This window comes from Furipterus horrens, unplaced genomic scaffold (assembly GCF_987537825.1).
Source record: "Furipterus horrens unplaced genomic scaffold, mFurHor1.1.pri manual_scaffold_5, whole genome shotgun sequence".
Taxonomy (NCBI): domain Eukaryota; kingdom Metazoa; phylum Chordata; class Mammalia; order Chiroptera; family Furipteridae; genus Furipterus; species Furipterus horrens.
In genome coordinates, this window is record NW_028327175.1 from 140534068 (window position 1) to 140556092 (window position 22025).

A 22025-nucleotide genomic window follows, 5' to 3' on the forward strand; every position below is an offset into this window, starting at 1 on the left:
TACAGACTAATGGGAGTATTTCACAGCCATTTAAATAAACACGCTTTAGAGATATAGTTAATAATACAAAAAGAAAACTAGTGGCATAGTTTTGAGGGAAAAACTCCAGGTAAGAAACTGGAGTATCTATGTAAGTTCTTGCATATGTATGTATGTATGTATGTGTGTGTGTGTGTGTGTGTGTGTGTGTGTGTATTAAAGGTTGATATTGACATTACAGGTGATTTTTACTTTTTAAATAATTTCTTGTATTTTCAAAATGTTGAGGGTCATGGGAAGGAGCCCTGAGGCAGTGAGAAATGGGAATGAGGAAGCCACCTGGGAGGTTCATCCCAGCCCAGCCTGTGGTCGATTCCAGCACCAGCTGTTCACTGACTGTAATCCCGTGGGAGACAATAAACAAGAATCATCCAACCTCATCCACTCAACCCACACACTCATGAGAGATAATTACAAGTTATTTTTGAAACCACTGAATTTTAGGGTAGTTTGTTACACAGCAATAGATAAGCCGAGCAAGGCATATTATTGGGAGAGTGAGGACAATATGAAGAGGACACAAAAAAATGAAGGTGCAGGCTAGCCTTGCCTACGCATAGCAACAAGGTTGTGTGGAGCCCCTCACCCTCAGCGCTTCCTTCTTTTTTCTTTTAATTAAATCATTTTAAGTTGTTATTCTATTGCAGTTGTCCCAATTTTCTCCTTTGCCCTCCTCCACCCATCCCTGCCCCCAGTCAATTCCCACACTGTTGTCCATGTCCGTGGGTCATTCACACATGTTCTTTGGTCCCTTCTTTCCTCCATTATCACCCTCGCTCCCCCCTCTGGTCACTGTCAGTCTGTTCCATGTTTCCATGCCTGTGGTTCTATTTTGTTCATTAGTTTATTTTGTTCATTAGATTTCTCTTATAGGTGGGATCATGTGGTATTTGTCTTTCACCACTTGGCTCATTTCACTTAGCATAATATTCTCCAGTCCCATCCATGCTGCTACAAAACTTAAGAGTTCCTTCTTTGTTTCTGCTGTGTAGTATTCCATTGTGTGTTGCCTCTGTCTCCAGCAGACTAGCCTGGACTTCTTTTATGGTGCCTGAGAACTCCATGAAGAAGAAAAGAGAAGCTGCCAGTTCATTCAAAGAATGGGCTCAGGGCTGGCAGAACATCACTTCTACCATACTCAGTTCAAAGTACATGCAGGCCAGTCCAGACTTAAAGGAAGGGATGTGGATTCTATATCTTAATGGAGGCAGAAGTCCAAGAACTTGAGACTGTCTGAAATCTGCCACACCTCTCACCAAGCTGTTTGGTCTCTGATAAGTTTTGCTTCCTCTCTTCCTCCCTTCCCTTCCTCCCTTCCCCTTGCCTTCCTTTCTTTTCTTTCTTCTTCTCCCTTATTTTCTTCTCCCTGCTAGAGGACAAACTCATTAAGTTGGCTTACTTTGTTGCTTATTATTTTATGTAATCCTAACTCTCAGGGGAATTTTTCAGTTGAACTCTTCCCACTTGATTGTACATATCTCTTCTCTAACTGTACCCATTTTTAATTGGACTCCCCTCCATTCTATGAGCTACTGCCTCATTTTCCTGCCTTCTTAGCTCCATGTGGTCTACTTCTCTAAACTCCAGTAGAGTGACTTTTCTCTTTTCTTGTTGGTATTGTGATATATTTCAAAAAGGTGTGTCTTCTACTCTAGCATCCATAATGTATGGATTATAGATATCAACTAAAGAGGTGGAAGTCTAGTCAGTAATTTCAGTAGCATCAGCAACTGATACTTATTTAGTGCTTGATGTGTTAGACAGTGGTAGCAATTTATATCTTTAAATCTTTAAAACCACGTTATGAGGTAGATATTATTATTCCCATTTTAAAGAAAAAAGGAGGCATGGAGACATCAAGGATTAGTGTTTAAGTTTATTAGACATTGACAAATGATTTTCATGGTAGTTGTGGCAGTTTGTATTCCCACCAGGTATGTGAGAAAGCTCTGATTGGCCCACATTCTTCACAGTATTGGTGTTGTTGGATTCTTCAATTTTTGCTGATTTAAAGAGTGTGAAATCACCTTTTATTGTGGTTTTCTTTTTTGCCCAAGTTTTTAATAAGCTTACATATCTTTTCATACAGTTTATTGGCCATGCTTGTTTTCTCATCTAGAAAATGTCTGTTTCTGCCTTTTGTTTGTCTCTCCATTAAATTTTTTATTGATTTAAAAAATGTTGATCATAAGTACATTTTTAATAGTAAGTATAGTTTACAGATTATTCTTACCTCGTGCCATGGCTGGTGTGGCTCAGTGGATTGAGTGCTGGCCTACAAACCAGATTATTCTTACCTCTTTCCTTATAATTTTTCTGCATTTTCCAAATGCCAGTAGAATGTATAATTAGAAAAAGCATCAATCAATTCACAGTATTTGATATCATTGTATACTGAGAGACCGTCACAGGAGTTTCATAAACATTTGCCTTCAGTAGCTCTGTAGACCTGAATGTGTGTGTGTGTGTGGGGGGTATATATACCCGCATGTGTGTAGAACATATGTATTCAGAGTGGATTATTACCAAAGAACAATTTGCATATGTTTACCTTGACTATGTCACCATGGACTCTAATGAAATTGAGCTTACCTGCCCTTCAAAATACAAGTACTAGGGTTTTATCAGGTGGCTTTTAAGCAAGCAAATTTATATTCTTAAAATATGGAGATGAACTGATTAATAACAATGGACAATTCTGTTCAAATTTATATAGGGAATTTCCTGTGCCTTCCTCTTGTCAATACAGAAATCTAGAGAGATATTAAAGTTAACTTACATTTTATATAAAGAAAATGACTTATGCTTAATATAGTACAATGCATTTGAATGCTAACCCCATGGCATAAGGCTCTCCTTGAACTACCAAATACCACTGAGAGGAGTGAGTGAATTATCGGAGGTGATTTTAATTTAGATTACTAAAACATTTCCATAGACATAGAACTCTGAGTTGATTAAAATTTAAAGTTATCTGATTAATGCACTCATTATATTATGGTAGAAGTTACAGGAAAGTACTTCAATTGATGGGATAATTATGAGTTAATCGGGAAGGATATGACTTAGAAAATTTGTTTCAATTATTTAAGTGATTGCTATATAAACGATATTAAGACATGAAATTGTCTTGACATTGTATCAAATTGTCAGGCAGCAGCTTTGAAGATGAATAACTTCATGGTGCCTGCGATGCCTAATTATTTTCTGACACATTGTTCACTTAGCTTAAGAGATAAAAAGATAAAGAAAAAAATGAAAGTTCAACTAAAAGAAATATTTGCCCAATTGAATATTTTTGGCAATGTGTCCCAAGCTCATTTCCTCAGTTGTTTCTAGAGATGTCCTCAACGAAAGTGTCATTAAGTACCCTAAACGGATCTTCCTGTCTGGGAACCAGTGTTTTGTTTGTAGCTCTCAAGATGTTCTATAGTTAGAGTTCCTGATTAATGAGTGTGATTAGTGGACAGCTACACATTTAAAGAGCTAACATCCACAGAAGATGTTTAACAGTGACTGCTGTTTTCAGTTTAAATTCAATCTGGGAGTTAACTCTTTTTGCCCAAAAGTTAAGAAATGAAATCTTCCTTTATGCTATAAAGTGAATCAGAACAGGAACATGGGCTAAACATTGATAGAAAAGTTAGAGAACATCTTTTTGGTGGGGGAGGGATACTGATTTAAAAATCATCTGCATGTTCATATGCTTAAATTAACTATTACAAAACTGTACCTGGATCTTGTTACGAATTGGGATCAGTCATTCTAATAAAATTGTTGCATATCTGTACAGGCATGTATTAAAGAACTCCTCCATTTACTGTGACAGACAGGTATCTGTTCTGGGTGAACATCCATTGGCTTTCGATGCACAGACTTGGAGTTGCAAGTGGAGAGGCCAATTATAAAGCTCTTCTCTCTAACTCATGAGCAGTACCCTAGCCAGTCCTGCCTGCTGTCCATCAGTGAAAGAGTTCTCAGTTCCCAGTGACAGCCTGATATTGAACAATGTGTAGCCCTACATTTCTACTTTCTCTGGCTCTCATCTCTTCAAATTTCATCCCTTTTTCAGGTACCAGGGGGAGGGGAAATTAAGTTTTGAATCAATTGATAATGTTAGGCATGGCTATAGTAAGTTTCTTCCACATATATTGTAGGGAATAACATTCTTAAATTATATATTTAAAAAATATCTATTGCTTTTAGAGAGAGTGAAAGGGAGGAAGAGAGAGAAGAGAAGAGGGAAGAGAAGCATTGATTTGTTGTTCCACTTATTTATGCATTTATTGGTTGCGTCTTGTATGTACTCTGACCAGAGACTGAACCCACAACTTGGCATATCAGGACGATGCTCTACCCAACTGAGCTGCCTGGGTAGGGTCTTAAGTTATATTTTTCAGATATATGAGGATATAAGATTGGCTCTCAGGTTTTTTAGGGCAGAGGCAGCTTCCTTCCTCTGTCCTTCTCTCCCTCCCTTCCTCCCTCCCTCCCATCCACCCTTCCTTCCTTCCTTCCTTCCTTCCTTCCTTCCTTCCTTCCTTCCTTCCTTCCTTCCTTCCTTCCTTCCCTCCCTTATTCCATATAGGAGAACATTTCTAAGCCTCCCTAAGCTGCATGTTTATAAAGAGGAGAGGCATGCTGGTTCTATTTTGGTATTTTATTTCTGCCAATACCTTAGGGAAGCAGAGAATGACTCATGCTCCTTCAACATTTCTGCTCTTCTCGGATTAGGGTTTATGTGTCATAGTGAGGACAGGAAGAGAGAAGTTCCAAGCAGAGACCCTTACTATGAGATCTATTTCTTATCTACATAAAAGGAAGTATAATATATCTACCTCAGAATATTTCTGAAGTATCAAAGACAATAACATCACTATGAAGTGCTATTGTTTTGTCATGGTTTGGTAGTATGGTCCATTGATACAGAAATACAAGAAAATGTTGTATATCTTTCCTTCAGGGAGAAGAGTGCTATATTTTTATTTTTATTTTTTTACTGAGACATGGTGAATCAACCATTATTTCATAGTTTTCTTAAACTGGTACTTTAAAGGTAAACTTATTATAATGGTAGTATTTTAGTGCCCCTACTGTATGCTTAATGTTTAAAATGTGTTATTTTGTTTAAGCTTGAAAATAGCCATATCAAGATACTATTATCTCTATTTTTATATGGGAAAACTGAGGCATAAAGAGACTAAATCACTGGTCCAAGATCTTATAAGTGATAGGGGCAGGGTTTAAACCGACTTGAGACTCCATGCTCTGAACACCAAACTTCCCCTGCACACACTGATCTGTAATCAAAATGCACTGAATATTTAAAGCAAACTTACAGAATGTCTGGTTAAATACATCCTTATAAAAGCATTTTACCTCCTATTTACTCATTTAAAACTTATTAAAAACAAAAAATAATGAAAACGGGCATGGGGTGGGGGCTTCATTATCAATAAAATTAATAAAATGGTCACAAGCCAACCTGCAATCTATGAGTCAACTGTATTCTGGACTGAAAGAGGGGCATGAGAGCAGAAGCCTACGGATTTCCCTCAACTGTCTCAAACCTACAGACCCATCCTTCAGTTCTTCTGATTCATAGGATGCATGTGGTTGTGGCAGGACCCACTTCATGAAGTGCGGGTGCCTGTGTGGAGACCCCAGTAGCCCTGTGGGGACCCGGGTTAATTTTTCTCAATGGCAGGGAGGGCATCTTTGAAAGAGAAACCTCACTGACACTAGTTATTGTCTAAACCCATCCCATTAGCAGTGGGATAGAAGAGAGCAAGAGTGCATTAAAATTTTTTTTAAAAGTGCAGTATTTATAATACCTACTCACAACATAGGAAGAACTTGATTGACAGCTGTATTAAGCCTCAGAGACAAGGGGAGGACGTACTCCCAGGGCATTTGGACTACCACCTTTGAACTTGCTCTCCAGCAGATTTCAGCAGCCTTGCGCTCCCTCTCTACTGGATGTTCCCTCTCTCCACCTTCTCAGCTCCTCTTCCGAATCAGCTGAGGCTTCTCAATTCCTGCTTCTCCAGGAATGGCAAGAAGAGACACTTGGGAAGGAACAGAACCATCAGAGTTGTGATTTGAATTTTTGTTCAGCTTTTTGCTGGAAATGTGAGTCAGGAGGATGAAAATGGGTTGTGAAAAATTATATAAATGGAGCTACTTCTAAATAGAGTTGGAGCTGCCATCCTGGAGGAACTGCCTTGCACACCCAGCCACTCAGGCCTCTGGAATGTTTAAGTGGCACGGTCACCTTTGGATTGGGCCAGAGCTACATTCTACCAAAACAACTATTTGCAAAACCAAGAGGGAAGCAGGCATTCTGACTACCGGACAGAAAATTAAAAACATTTTTTAGAATTAGCAGTACCATGTAGTGCTAAAGAATAATTTAGCTTATTTGTACCTGTAGAAATTCCTTCCTTGGCTTATTAACATAAATAGAAAATCCTTCCTTCTATTCATGTAATTATTTCCCTGTCTCATGAACCCCCCCGTTTCCACCTCCTAATCAGTACACTATGTGGTTTTCTGCCTGAATCAGTGCTTCTTGAATAGCTATTCTTTTGGATCTCAAGTAAATGGTTGTTGCATCTCACTTTGGCCTTTTATTTTTAGGTTAACGGGGTAATCAGAGCTTAATTGATGGTCTGATTAGTGGCAAAGATTGGTTCTGACATTATGCAATACTCAAACTCTAAAGCTCAGTATTAGAATTTCCTATACACTTAATTCTACATCCTGCATAATTGTGAGTATGGATCATCCTTTTCTTCCTCGCCCAAGCACCGCATTCAGTTACACATCTTTTGGTTCTAACTAATGTTGCCCCTATTTATTCCTGGGTTTATTATTCACCGATTGTTTTTATTACCATTACAGTATTTCACTGGGGAGGAAGAAAATACTCCCCTGTAATGCTGAACAACACTGAGCAGAAGCGATGCCTTCATGAACTTTTACTTCTATGGAAGGCTGGGAGGGGCTTTATATATTCCAATCTCTTGTTTGTATGTGTTGTCAGCAAGGAACATTGGAGATGAGCACTGTTTTGAAGTTGATGAAGAGTTCTGGGTGGCTGTTTCCTTTTATTCTGTTTAGACCTGTTAGCTTAGCATACATACCAGAGTGTCAAGCCTACCATGAAGGTCATGGCAGACTTGGTGAGACTATGTCCACAGCCATAAACTGGAATTACATTGTGCACTGCTGCTCTACATCCTGCATTTAGTCCTTAGCTAATAGTTGGCCCCATTTGAAAAGGAATCACTTTTAATTTTAAAAGAAATAGAAAAAATACATCACAAAAATGAATCATCCTCCAAAATAGGAAGAGTTCAGACAAGTCCGTATATTTTCAAAAAATCACAATGAGTTTTGGTGAAGGGAGCTGAAAGTGTTCTGAGACTATAATACATCAAACAGAAAATGAATAGTGTTCGTAGAACTTAGGAAGAACTTTGCAAGAAAATAAAATCGCTACAGAAATGACAAACACTTTAGAAGCAACAAGAATAAAGTAAACATTACTGACAACAGCCAGAGATATGAGTGCTGGATAGGCTTGAGGAATCACAGAAACAAAATGGGAAGTACAAAGATATTAAAAAGAGCATTAAAAAGTGATCACACTGGAAGACAGAGGAAGCATAATCAACGTAAGTATAATTGATTTTCTGAAGGAGAGAACAGAGTAAATGGGACAAACATTTATGCATTCAGGGAATGTTTATTGCATACGTATTATCTAATTACATAGGGGGAAATTATTGAACAATAATATATGCATTCAGGGAATGTTTATTGCATACGTATTATCTAATTACATAGGGGGAAATTATTGAACAATAATATAACAGAACACAGCTTTCCTGAACTAAATAAATAAAACATGGATTGCAGATATGAGGATAGACCTGCCTAAACAATGACTTTTGTACTTGGACCACGAGGGAGCTGGCAAAACAAATTAACCAGAGAAATGGATCTTGGGGTCCCTGTGTGCTTAGCTAATCTCTGTGGGTTTCTCCCATGGAGCTGGCTCTCATTTCCTCAAGATTCACTGCTCCTGTTGCTCTTTGTTTGGGTTATAGTCCTGGAGGTGACCTACTCTCACTAGGAAATGCTCTTGTCGTCATCAGTTTTCTGTTCATTTGTTCTCTTTGTTCCTTCATGGCCCTCCTCTTCTTTTACATTGCTCTCTGCTTCCTTCCTCCTTGCTCTCTCTCCGTTTCCCCTGCTCTTTTTGTGGTGCCCTGCTTTCTATGCTCTGGCTTCAGTTTATTCCTTTTGAACTTTATCTTCTATTTCCTCACTCGTATGATGGGACCATTCATTGCACTTGTAAGGAAAGCCTGCCATTTTGCCCAGGAAGGACTGACATAGTGAACTATGCCACAAGAATTGGTCTCCTTCCAAAGCTGCCTCTGTTCTGTGCTCAGGATTAATTGAAAGCATCGTTAGTAGAAGCTACAGAGCATGAGATCAAGGAAGGAAGGCTATGGGGCTGGTCCAATGACCAGTAGTAAATGAAGTGGCCAACAGGGCCCTCTATGTGCAGGTACATTTGTAGAGGTGTTACTGTACTTCACTGACTTCTGTCCCTTTGTTTATGCAGGATCTGTCTACTATTGACAGAGTCCTCCCATTATTTTTGAGAATTTCTAGGGTGTTCTTACATGTGGTCATGTAAACTCCCTCATATCTACTGTTCTGGACTCATCAGTGTTTGCTGCCCAAGAAGCCCCTCGAGGGAGAGACTTCTCTACGACTACTGCTGCCAGTACCTCTCTGTCCAAATGGTAACCTCAAATTCTCTGGAATGCTGCCAATCATCGTTATTGCAGGTGCAGACATTACCCAGGGAAAAGGGGACCAGATTTGAGACCAACATCATGCTGTGGTCCTATTTCCATAGCCTTTCCTCTTAGGCAATTTTTCAAAGAACAATTTCTTCAGTCTTCAGTAAAAGTAAATAAGCAGGCAACCAAATCATTCTCACGAAAAACAACCCAGGGAGGCCACCCACCAGTATCCTACTATTAGTTCCTGAATTTTTTCAAAGTAGAGTAAGTCAGAGGCTATAGATTAGACCCACTCTCCTGAAAACCAGCAAGATTTTGGATTTGAATGATCTGGAACACATTGATTATCTCAATCTTATTATTTTAAAATGTTACAACTACTGGTAAACGATGAAAAGGCATTGGTTTATTTTAGTTAACCTTTCCTCATGTTATTCTAAATATTTTTAATGCATGAGTATAAATTAGTGGAAAATTCTTAGTTTTTGTCTGCCTAGCAATGTCTTGGTTTCAACGTCATTATTGAAGAAAATACATTTTTAGATATGGCATTCTAGGTTGACAGTTGTCTTTCAGCACTTCGAAGATATTATTCTATAGTGATAAGACCTTTCATTGCTGTTGGGATATAAAGTACTAGTCACTTATAGGCAATTTTGCTTTTTCTCTGATGGTTTTGAGATTTTCTCATTGTCTTTAGAATTACTGTACTTCGTTGATGTTATGTTGAGGTGTGTCTATCCTGTTATTGGCCAGGCTTCTTAAACCTGAGGATGGCTGTACTTGACCTCTTCTGGAAAATTCTTAAACATTGTGTCTTAAAATATTATTTCTCCCTTCTTGACTCGTGTTCATGAATTCCACTTTTCATGTTTCTTTTTGTGCTGCACCATGGCTAATTGTTTCACAACTAACTCCTGGTCACTACCTTCTGGTCACATCATCTCTTCATGTCATCTAATTTGTTGTTCAACCTGAAGATGAAGGTTTTGTGTTCAATTATTCTAGGAGTCCTTTCTGTATTCAAAACCCTTTTTAAAAAGATGCTGTTGAGAGAATTTTAAAAAAGGGTGGGGAGGTGGGAGGGAGAGAAGGAAAAAAAAAAAAAAAAAAGAACAAACCACACACTGGGAGAAAACACTTGCAAAGCACATATCTGATAAAGGCCCCTGTATCCAAATATCCAAATAACTCTTAAAACAACAATAAAAAAAAACCCAATTTAAAAAATAGAAAAATATCTAAAGCACCTCACCATTTGTATGCATATATAGATATGCATACAAATGGCAAATAAGCATATGAAAAGATGCTCCACAATATAAGTTATCAGGGAAATGTAAATTTAAATTAATTAATCTTTTCCTTGGTAGTTACCGTTTTGTGTGTCTAGTTTAAGAAGTCTTTCCTCATGTTTAAGCCATGAAGATATTCTACAATATCTTCCAGAAGCTTTATTTTTGGCCTTTGCATTTAGCTCTACATTTCATCTGAAATCATTTTTTTTCTATGGTAAGGGGTCATGTTTCATTTATTGTATTGACTATATGGATATCCAATTGTTCTGAGTCCATGTATTATAAATAATACTCTTCCCCACTGCTCTGAACTGTTATCTTTGTCATAAATCAAATATCTATAAAAGTATGGGTCTGTTTCTGAGCTCTCCATTTTATTGTCCTATATTTTTATTTTTCATCAATTATACAGCCTAAGTCTTAAAAATAGACTTTTTTAGGGCAGTTTTTGGTTCATAGCAAAATTGAGGGGAAGGAACAGAGATTTCCCATATACCCATTGCCTCTAAACATGCATACCCTCCCCTATTATAAATCTCCTACTGAAATGGCACATTTGTTGCAATTGATGAACCAAAATTCATACATTAGTTTTACTAAAGTCCATAGTTTACGTTGTAGTTCAGTCTGTATGTTGACGAGGTCTATGAGTTTTGACAAATGCATAATATCTCACAAAGTGGTGGTACCATTTTGCATTCCCACCAGCAATGAAGGAGAGCCCCTGTTACTCCACATCCTCACCAACATTTGGTATTGTCAGCGTTCTGCGTTTTGGTTATTTTAATAGGTGTGTAGTGGTGACTCATTGTTGTTCTAATTTATGTTTCCCTGATGTCATATAATGTGGAGTATCCTTTCATATACTTATTTGCTATCTGCGTGTCTTCTTTGACAAGGTATTTGTTAAGGTCTTTGGCCTATTTTTCAAGTATCTTGTTTTCCTGTTGTGCACAATCTAACTTAATGTAGCTTTCTAGCTTCATATGTAAAGTTCTGCCTAGTTTCTTGCATAAGCCTCTTTTAAAATAAATAACTAGGTTTGTTTTGCTGATACTTTGTTTAGGATTTCTTGCATCTATATTCATACTTGAGGTGTGGCCTGTAACTTTCTTTTCTTGGAATATTTTTGTCAAGTTTTAGTGATAAACTTATTATGGACTCATAAAATGAGTTTGAATGTGTTCACCCTTTGTGTATAGTGTGGTAATATTCAAGTTCCTATGAATCTATATGTGTATAGATACATTTGGTTCAGGTTTTTAATTATAGACTTAGATTTTAAAATTGTTATAAACTCTTCAGACGGTCTATATCTTCTATACAGTTTTTGTAAGTTTTACTTTTCTAGGAATTAATCTAATTCATCACTTCTTTCTTTCCTTCACTAGTATCTCCAAGAGTTGATAACTTTTCTGTTTTTTTTAAAGCACACAACTTTTGGTTGATAATATATATTGTATGTATCATTTTTAGTTCATTAATTTCTCTTCATTATCTTCCATCTGCTTTTTAAAAATTTGTAAAGTTTTTGTACTTTCTTGAGATGAATGTTTATCTCATCAATTTTCAGTCTTCTCTAATACATGCTTTAAAGTTATAAATTTGTCTCTAGTGTGTTCTATGAGTTGATATATTGTTTTAAATACAATTTAAATGACTTCCAATTACCACTTGATTTCTTCTTTGATGAAAGATTAATTAAATGTGGTATTTCTGAAATTGCAAACACATGAGGATTGTCTATCATCTTTTTGATATTGATTTCCATTTGGAAATAAACGTCTGTGGAAATAATACTAGGTGATATCATCTTCCTGCAGTGAAGACCTAAGTTCGCTTCTGCTAGTATCTAGGGACATAGGAATTCAGGATAGTCTTTCAAGTTTGGTATGACTTGAAGTTGAGCTGCAGTCTCTGTGAGTGCCTGTTGATTTCTAGGAAAACCCCCATTCCTTGAATGTAGCTTCTTAGGGTCCTAGACCAAAGTGAGAGGCCTGGTCGTCTCGTTGGACACGCCAGGCCTTTCTATTCAGCTCTGTAAGACTGTGTAGCTTCCACCAATCATTTATCTCGTGCATTGGCAAATGTCCACATCAGAACGGCAGCCTTAAACGCTCTAAGACCTCCACTTATCCCAGGATATTTGCATCATAATCCTCGCTATCCTGTGAGCTCTAGAATGTTCTTAAGCAGATATATATTACCTTTCACCTTGCTTTTCTAATTGTCCCCAATGGGAAGGTCTGTTTGTGTTTCTTAGTCTATGGTTATTAAAAGTGGAAGTTTTATTTCATTATTTCATATTTGTCTGGTACGTTTTGTTAGTAATGTGGCCTTATACTTAAGAACCGTCTTTTATTTAAACATATTAAACATACTTATATTCTGTATCTGATCATTTCAATACTTCAAGTTTTATGGATTTAATTCTTTTTTTTCCCCCAGCTGTTGGCATTTTTACTATGGTGTCTTTTACCTCATGAATTCAGGAATTTTTCATCATGTGCTCCTTTTCCTAGGAATTTTATCTTGAATTCTTCTAGTGCTGGGCTTAAAATATGTTAACACAGAAAGGATTTTCTTTTGCAGCTGATGAGCTCCTGGGAACATAACAAACCTACGATCACTTTAAACTAGAATTTTAGTATAGATTTTCCTGGTTTACATGCATCATTTGAGCTTTGGTCCCAAATCTGCCTGATCATGGGCTTGTGATTAGGAGTTCCAAGGGGAGACTTTTCCCCAACTCCTTCCACTGTCAAGGCCAAGAGAGTCCGGTGTTCCTATTGTCTCCATCATGGGTGAAAATCCTTCATGGTGGTGGGAGTGGGGGTTCCAGGTTTACTCTGGGACTCTGACTTCTCACCTTATTTTCATGGGATGGTTTCCTATCTTTCTTAGACCTGTTAAATTTCAGGCTCTAGACCTCCTGGGATTAATAGTAGATGTTTGCCTGCTTTTTAAATTTTCACTGAGATATAATTGACATATAACACTATAAATTTAAGGAGTAAAATGTGTTGGTTTGATACATTTACATGTTGCAATATGATTACTACAGTAGCATTAGCTAACACCTTTATCATGCCACATATTTATCCTCTCTTTTTTTATGTTGAGAACAGTTAAGATTTAGTTTCTTAGTAACTTTAAAATTGATAATACAGTATTGTTGACTATAATCATTATGCTGTGCATTGGATTCCAGGACTTAATTACTTACTAGTTATAAGTTTGGACCCTTAACATCTCCCCAATGCCCCCACCTCCACCCCCTGGTAACCACCATCCTACTCTGTGTTTATAAGTTGAGGTTTTTTATTCCACATATCAGTGATGTTTTACAGTATTTGTCCTTCTTTGTCTGACTTATCTCCCTTAGCATAGTGCCTTCAATATTCGTTCATGTTGTCACAGATTTGTTCCTGCTTTTGATTCTTAAGTATTTCTTAATTTCCCACAAACTCAGCTATGAATTAAGAAGGGTTTAAAAATATTTCATCCAAAATTTTAAGTTCTAGGGCTGTTCCAAGAGCAGTTTCTATAAAACTCTAGTCAGCCATATCACTGATACAGAAGTCTCCTCCTTGTCATTCTATACTTTGTGGTTCTAAAGTGACTATTAATGACTATTATGTTACATTTGTTATACACCACTCCTTCCCTATTTGCGTTTACTTAGATTTATATGAGTCAAATACATTTTTGACTCAAATGAGAGAATCAGCCATTAGTCTGGATATTTAGTATATTGCAGCAGATCAAACAATAGGTAATTGTTTAGATTCTTCGTCACTAAAAATGTGCAATGTTGTTTAGACATGTCAACAGTTCCCATATCCTGATTTGCTGCTGTTTTGTTTTAGCTATAAGAATAATTTATCTGTTTTGGTTTTGGCTTATCTTGTCATCTCACTGTGTTGTATCTTTTGTTTAAAAATGCCAACCATATTTAAAAGAAAGGAGGCATTATTTTAGAACTAGAGGTTAGTATGAGTACAGTTAAGCTACGGAAGCATGCAATTGTGATTATAATCAATTTCTTTCTTGACATATTCTTGTGAGGATGGGATTACATAGTGGAGGACCTAAGTACCACCATTTACAGGGATACATTGCCGAAACTTTAACCTTGGAGCATTAAAGAAACCTTGAAATCTGAAGAGTAATTTAGGATTGTTAGGGAGTTTACTAACTGGGTGATTTGAGTTATAATTTATTAATTCCATTTTAGCTACAAGAAATTCCATTCTATTAATCAGATGACTTATGAACATATTGAGAAGTACATAAACTAGGAGAAACAGAAGCAAGCACGTTAGTTCTTATGGCTAAACCAAACTTCTTCCGAGAATTTTGTTCAGACAGTTTCTAAATAATGAGTTGTGCCAAGTTTATAGTAGTGGGGCCCATTGCATTTATTCTTCCACTTGTTCTACAAGATGATATAAAATGGAAACATATCCAGTAACATCCATCTGAGGTCAACAAAGCACAATGAGCACTAGAACAAATTTGTTATTGTTCTAAGCTCTCACTGGTTTCCACATGCATATATCATCCTTCTTATAGGAAAATGACAGACAATAGTAATTCACCTTAAGTGGGAGGTGGGGGTTTGGGGATTGATCAGGAATGAAGATAAATCTGCTCTAAACTACCTACACTCTGCCAGTTGAGCTAGCCCAACACTTCATCTAATGACAATAATCAGAGAAATAATAAAAAGCATATGTTACTATAGTGTTTTATAATTTACAAAGAGGTTTTTATTGACCTTATCTTACTATGATCCTCCCAAGAGCCTCTTGAAGTTGACAAGAATTATGAATTTTTCCTTTTATGAACAAGGAAACCAAGGCGTAGAGAGCTTGCATGACACAGCCGAGACTGAACTCCAAATAGTGTGATTCCCAGCAGAGTGTCCTGTCCCTACACCAGTGTGGTTATTTGGCAGGACTCTTACTGTTGTTGGAAGGGAGTCCAAATAAACGGAGGGAAGATCTTGGCCGTATGCCTTTGGCTGCGTCTGTAGCACAATTTTCTGACACTCACATGTTATGACTTTGCAGGAATTCTCGTGTTATTGTGGCTTCCATATGCTTAGCCAATACTGTAGGCATCAAATATTTTGGAACAAAACACATCAAAAACTTTTACCAGGAAGTATTTGGTGAGTGCAATGAATGGATTGAAAAAGTGAGAGGGGGTGATGCTTTGGGAGTTTATTCTTTTATTTTTTTGGTTATGTTGTTATTAGTCTAGTTAATCTTGTTTCCTTGCTTCTCAGTGGTACCAAGTTGGAATATTCCTCCCATTTCCTGTCTTCTTTTCTTCTCCTGCTATTGATTGAGAATGGATGAAGTTGGTCAATATACTGGAGGGAGTCATTTCCGCCTTTCCTGGTGGCTGCCTGGGCCTAGAGCACAGTGAAGTGACAAACAGCATTCCTCGAAGAAACCAGAGCAACGTGAGTATTCAACAGCTTTTCTTTCCCTTGTGTGAAGACCTGAGCAGTCCCATGAGCCACTTTCCTGCGTCTTCTCTGGGTTTGCCATGAACAGCCATGTCCAAGAGGAGATTAGCTTCCTGCAACATTAATTCAGGAATGCCTGTTAGCAAAGTTCAGAGTGGCAAAGGAAGATAGTTCCATGAGATTCATCACACTGCCGTTTTGCCATGTTTGGACCAGAAGTTTCTTCTTCTCTAAAAATTTTATTGAATTTTTATATTTTAAAAAAAATTATGGGTGCTTCTCTCTCTCTTTTTTTAAAATATATTTTATTTACTTATTTTTAGAGAGAGTTGCGAAGGGAAGAGGAGAGGGAGAGAAACATCGATGTGTGGCTGCCTCTCGCACGTCCCCAACTGGGGACCTGGCCCACAACCCAGGCATGTGCCCTGACCGGGAATTGATCCGGCGACACTTGGTTCATAGGCTGGCACTCAATCCACTGAGCCACATTAGCCAGGGCAGGTGCTTCTCTTTTCCAACCATTATATCCAACCTGTCACAAGCCCTGCATGGCTCAGGTTTTCAGTAATGTATCTTCATTCCTCCCTCTGGGGCCCTACTGCCATCGCCCTGGTTCAAGCTTCTGTAGTTCTCATACATCAGTCTGTCAACTTGCTAACTTGTCTCTCTGCCTCCAGTTTGGTCCCCCTCCCTCCCACCCTTTATAGTGCTGCCTCAGGGAGATTATTATAATATTCCATCCTAATCGTGACACTCCCCCTTAAACACTTTCACTGTCTCTTATACTTTCCAGAAGTTTAGCATAGACTTTCCTGATGTGGGCTCTTACGCCTTCTACAGCCTCATTTTTCACTTAGGTACTCTTTGTCTAGTGAAAGGAAATCACTTGTAGTTTTCTGAAAGTACCATGGTATTTGCTGCCTTTGACCTTCATGCATTTGCATTTCCCTGTACCTGGTGTTCTTATCCACTGTATTCACCTAGGTGGCTATTCTCCATCCACACAGCTAAAAGGAAGCGTGCTTTCTCTGCCTCTTCCTTCCTCTATGCTGGCTTAGGCGCCACCGTTTCCATTTGCTCACAGCACATGTCACGTAGCACTTTAGTTACCTGTGAATTTTTCTGTCTTTCCCACAAAACTGTAGATTCTTGAAGGAAAGAAATGTGTCTTCACTTGATGTCTCCAGTAACTCTAATGGGTTCTTCCACATAATGTGCATTTAAACCGTAAGAGAATGAGAAAAAAAAGACCCAAAACATACTCCAGACTAGTTACTTTAATTCCCCTTTGTCGAGGATAACTCTATTCCACATTCAGGTGCTCACTGATCCTAGAACTTTCAGACAGTCAAGGATGATTGGCAGGGTGGTCCTGACAGCTGGCTCAGCTCCTTCCTGGTGATGCAAAGTGGCTGCCCACGTGATATGATTCAGGGTCAAGCAGGTTCTCGCTCCCTCCTGCTTTCTCTAAGTGCCTAGAACTGTACTGTGACTACACTATTGCCCCAAGAGAGTAATTGTCCTGCTAATATTTTGTCTTCCAATGCCAAATACAACAGAAGTATAAGTGGCCACAAAGATGTTCAAATCCATTCTTTAGAAAACGGAACCAGAGGCTCCTTTGTAAAAGGGATTTCCCTAAATCCACACCTAACAGTGACATCTGGGCTAGAGCCTATGTCTCTTGTCCCCCTGTTTGGATGCTTCCTGTGATAGGATTCTGTTGCCCATTAATGCAGCCGGTCTCAGTTCTGTGTGTAAGGAGGCCCTGGTGAGCTTACTGCAATGTGAGTTCCTGGGCCCCACCCTCACTGATGCTGAGTCAGCAGGTCTACGTGGATTTGTGAATCTCCACCTTATGCCATCCCCTGGTGAATTTTAATGCAGGTTACAGATGAAAGGCTAAGCTCAGCAGAGTGAAGATGTGCCCTCCAGCCTTAATTCCCTTCTCAGAGTTTGAGTATCTTTTGGGAAACTGAGGTCTGCATTAGGCCTATATGTGATGCAAATATTGGAGAGGAGCAAGGATAATATGCTGCCTTGTGCTATTTAGGGAAAATCCTTAAAAAAAAAAAAAAAAAAGAACCTGCTATGTAGAAACAGTAACTTTGGTAAGTATGTATTAAGTGGAATGACAGAACATTCAGGGCTCACACAGTTTTCCACACGCTACAGGGCACTGCTTGCATGCATGGCTCCAAGACTTTCACTCAGGTCCCGTCCCAATCATTCGTGGTGTGAGGAACACATGCTGATCACTTTCCAAACCTCTGTGGTTTGAGCTATTCTTATCTTGCCTCTGGATTTCCTGGTATTTTCTCCATAAGTGCATCACAGAGGGTGTGGTATCTCATCACCTACCACAGGATTTCCAACCTTATTTCACAATTTCCCGATACTATCAAAAAGTGGTTCCTCTTTCCTTTAAGTCGAAGATTCCTTTTTTTTTTTTTTTTTTACCAAATGATGATAGTCAAGCCTTTCTCATTTTGCAGATTGCAAGGGGCAGGAGCACTATTTAAGTACTTGATCTCACCTCACCAGTGTACCAACAGAGAGATATCAATAATATTCCAGTAACAATGTTCTTACACAATAACAGGATCTAGGAAGCTTAATTCTTGCTGTGACACTGCTCGGTTTCTAATATCTTACACTAACAAATTGTGATGTCCACTTTTGCAATGCTTATAAACATTAGGCTGAGTTTTTATACCAAACTCTGCTTCATGAAGACCCCTCAGTTAAATGGTGGGGGTAGAAGGTAGTTTTAGCACCCAGGTATTGGGCTATCAGGTTTAAAAAAGCCATTCCCCTATAACATATGCTTAATTTAAAATAAATAAATTAGTAAATCCAAGGAAAGTCTTTGTCTCTGCTATTAAAGTGAATGTTAAAACTGTTATAAGTTGATTACTAAATTGAAAATTTTTATTGAAATGCTTCAATGAAATCTCTGCTCCCTTGTTTTTATTTTTATTTTTTGTAATATATCTGTATGGAATTACGTCCAGTAAGTACATGTTAGACTGCTATAACAACAATTGTATTAAATGCAAAAAACATTCTAAATTTTATAGGGTACATAAGCAATTATTGGTCACATATCTATACCAAAATATTATTTCTTATGTTTACAAGTTAATAACCAATAGCTACATTTGGACTTTGTGAAGGGAATTTAAGCTATTTTGCTGGAATTTTTGCCTGACTGCCAAAGGGGGAAAATTCTCATTGCATTTTGATTGTGAAATTAAATACTTTAAAAAAATTAATTAATTTTTTTGGGGGGACCCCTGCTCTGTAACAATACCCCCTCTCAGACTTAAGAGCCTTTATAATCTTATAAAGGACAATGGGCAAAGGTCTTGTGCTCCTTTAGCTGCTTCAAGCTGGGCATGGTCGTCATCCTACCTACCCTTGGGTCTAGAAACCCCTAATAATAGTGGGGGTGTGGAGGGGAGGGTGGCCTTCCCACAAGGGGAAGGATCGTGCAGACTCCAGGTCAGTTGGCTGTCCCTGGACAACGGTGTGCTTGCTTTAACAGGCTGGCATCCTTGTTGTATTCTTTGAGTCTCAGGAGGCAGCGATGCAGACAGGATTAAGTGTGGCCTGTATGTACAGACAATCACTCAGGTAGTGAGATCATAGGCTTATGCCCTATGAAAATAGAACACACATGTTAATTTATGTAACATAATCCACAAACCAGTCTCTAAATCTGCAAGACTGTCTTATTGCCGTTACAAGGCATTTGACATTCTTCTTGCCTGTAAAGTAAGCATCTTTGATGATGTCACAGACCTAGTTTAACTTTCAAATGAAAACAAACTTTAAATGAAAATAAACTTTAAAGACCATTAGCTGCACTACTTTATAGTCTACCACTGGGCATTGTGATCTTCCTTGAATCGTGATTTTTCTCCCTAAGATTACCCTCCTTGTCATTAAAGGGACTGCATTAAGTCCATTTTTAATTTATCCTGTTTGTTTGCATAAACACAACAAGAGCAGCAAATGATCACTTATGATCTTTAGTTCTGCTTTGCTGGAACTTACGCAAGGAACATTTAGGGTGACCTTCAGTCTGCCCTTCAGGGCACAGAAGCAGAACCACATACCTGCCATTCTGCCTTGCCTGTAAACACCTGTCTTTCCAAGTCCTTCAGGATTTCCATTGTGCCTTAATGTTCCTTCTAGCCATCTTTCAGGAAAACAACCTTCATTCCTTCCCTGGAGAGATTGCCATGAACTGCACAACCAACCAAGGTACCAGCCTTTTTTCTCGTGGGCTTTTATTACCTTCAAAAGTCAATCCCAGTTCTTCAGGGCTTTTTGCTAACAACCAGAGTCCAAACATGTCTCTTTTATGTGTGACATTCCAGTCAAAGTTGTGGTTAACAAAACCTCTATTAACAACTGGTCTTATTAGTTTTATGCAAAAAATCTTACATCATTACTTCTTCAGGATGCCAAACTCTGGAGGGGTCAGGTAGAGAGAAAAATATAGTGTGAAGGAAAATCCTTGTCCTTCTAATATTCACTAAAATTGCATTTTCATACTTCACATTTTCTTTTATTCACTTTCCTACATGTGAGGATTATTTTTTGTTCGTTTGTTTGTTTTTTGGTGGTGGTGGGGATCTGCTGGCTCATTTATTAATTTATTTTGCTTTCATTTTTCCCCCCACTAAAATTTTTCATTTGTTTTTCTATTACAGTTGTCCCACTTTTTTCCCTATAGCTTACTGCACCCTGCCCTCTCCTTCTCCCACAGTCAGTCCCCACCCAGTTGTCCATGTCCATGGGTCATTTATACATGTTCTTTGACTAGACCCTTCCCCTTCTTACCCCCTTCTCTCCTTCCTCCCTCCCCACCTTGTCACGGTTAGTCTACTCCATGTTTACATGCCTTCCTTATTTTCAAACATTTTATTTCATCTGAATTTTATGTAGTACAAAAATAATGAATGCTTGAAACTGTCACCAAATAGAAGGTTCTTTCAGTTATTCAGGCCACTCTTCCTTCATAGACAAATAAATAACAAACAGATCATAGTATATAGAACACATATAGAAAATTTTCCTTTATATGAACAAAAATATTTGGACATTTTATATCTGGTAGAGCTTAGCAATCCAGTTTATGTTGACAAATTTAGCCAATCATTAAAAAGAATATTACATATACAAAATAACTCAGTAGATATTTTAACCCTTGATTGAGAACAAAATGCCCGATTTAATTGTTATCTCTCTCTTGCTTTCTTCTCTCAAATTCTTATTTCTTAGCAGCATGCTTAGCTTCTATCTGTTCATATTCTTCTTGTGCTTTTTGATTTGATGTTTTCTTTTTATTTTTCTTTGGAATGGTGATGAAGCTGACCCTTTCTTCTTTACATTGTTCTTCTGGTTGAGGCTGGTCAGTGCTACAATGTTCTTCAGATAAAGCCTGGTCAGTGTTACATCGTCCTGCTGGCAAAGCCTGATTGACTTGTTCTGACAAAGGCTGGTTAACTTTTCTAAGTTGCTTCCTGAGTCGTTCCTTTTCAGCTAAATAGAGATGTTTCAGATGATCAGGGTACTGATCTCTGAATTGGGGATCTTGTGAAGTTTGAGCCTTCTTTTCCCTCCATAGCAATATCTTGTAATTTTTGCTGAATCTTCAATTTTCTTTGAAATGCAAAACCTTGTCCCTCGTGAACACTCCCCACAAAGGCCTGCAGCTGGTTAGGTCACTACATCCTCTGTTTCATGTTCTTATTCTTGAATCCAACTGGAGAAATTCCTTCACCCTGCGTCCCTAAACTTCCCTTCCGCCACCTTGCTGGGGGCCTCACGGGCGCCATGGCATACCAACTGCATCTCCAGAAAACCACCACAGACACTGTCAAAACAGGTTACCAGGCTAAAGCAAGCAATCGCCGCGAAAGATTCCTTTTTTAAAGGAAACTGGACTTCTTTCTTATAATCACATAAAGCTTTCAAATTAAGTAGAAAACCTTTCAAAAGTGTTTATAGACTGAGCACAGTTTTAAGAATTTGTGAAGTGTAGTTTTTCTTAAAGGGTGACCATTTGGTTCATAACACCAAAGAATGATTGAATTTTTCACTGAAGGCAGCCTTATGAAAATCTGATCCAACATTTTACAAGTGAGGAAATGAAGGCCAAGCATAAGATGGATAGAGGGGGCTCCGCGTTGGAAGAAAAGAGGAGGGGTTAAGTTTTGAAAGGCATCTGTGATTCTCTAATTAACCAACCCCACAGGTTTGCCTTCCTTGGGTCTGCAGGCCCATAACATAAGACATTGTGACAGGGTGACCATAGATAGGATCCCTACCTCCACGTGCATGTATTTCATTTTCCTAGGTCACCCTTATCTA

General features: G+C 38.2%; 1 pseudogene; it reads right to left on the reverse strand.

The window, feature by feature from the left end:
• Positions 1–20883: 20883 nt before the first annotated feature.
• Positions 20884–21514, reverse strand: LOC150009998 (thyroid transcription factor 1-associated protein 26 pseudogene; annotated as a pseudogene).
• Positions 21515–22025: the final 511 nt, after the last annotated feature.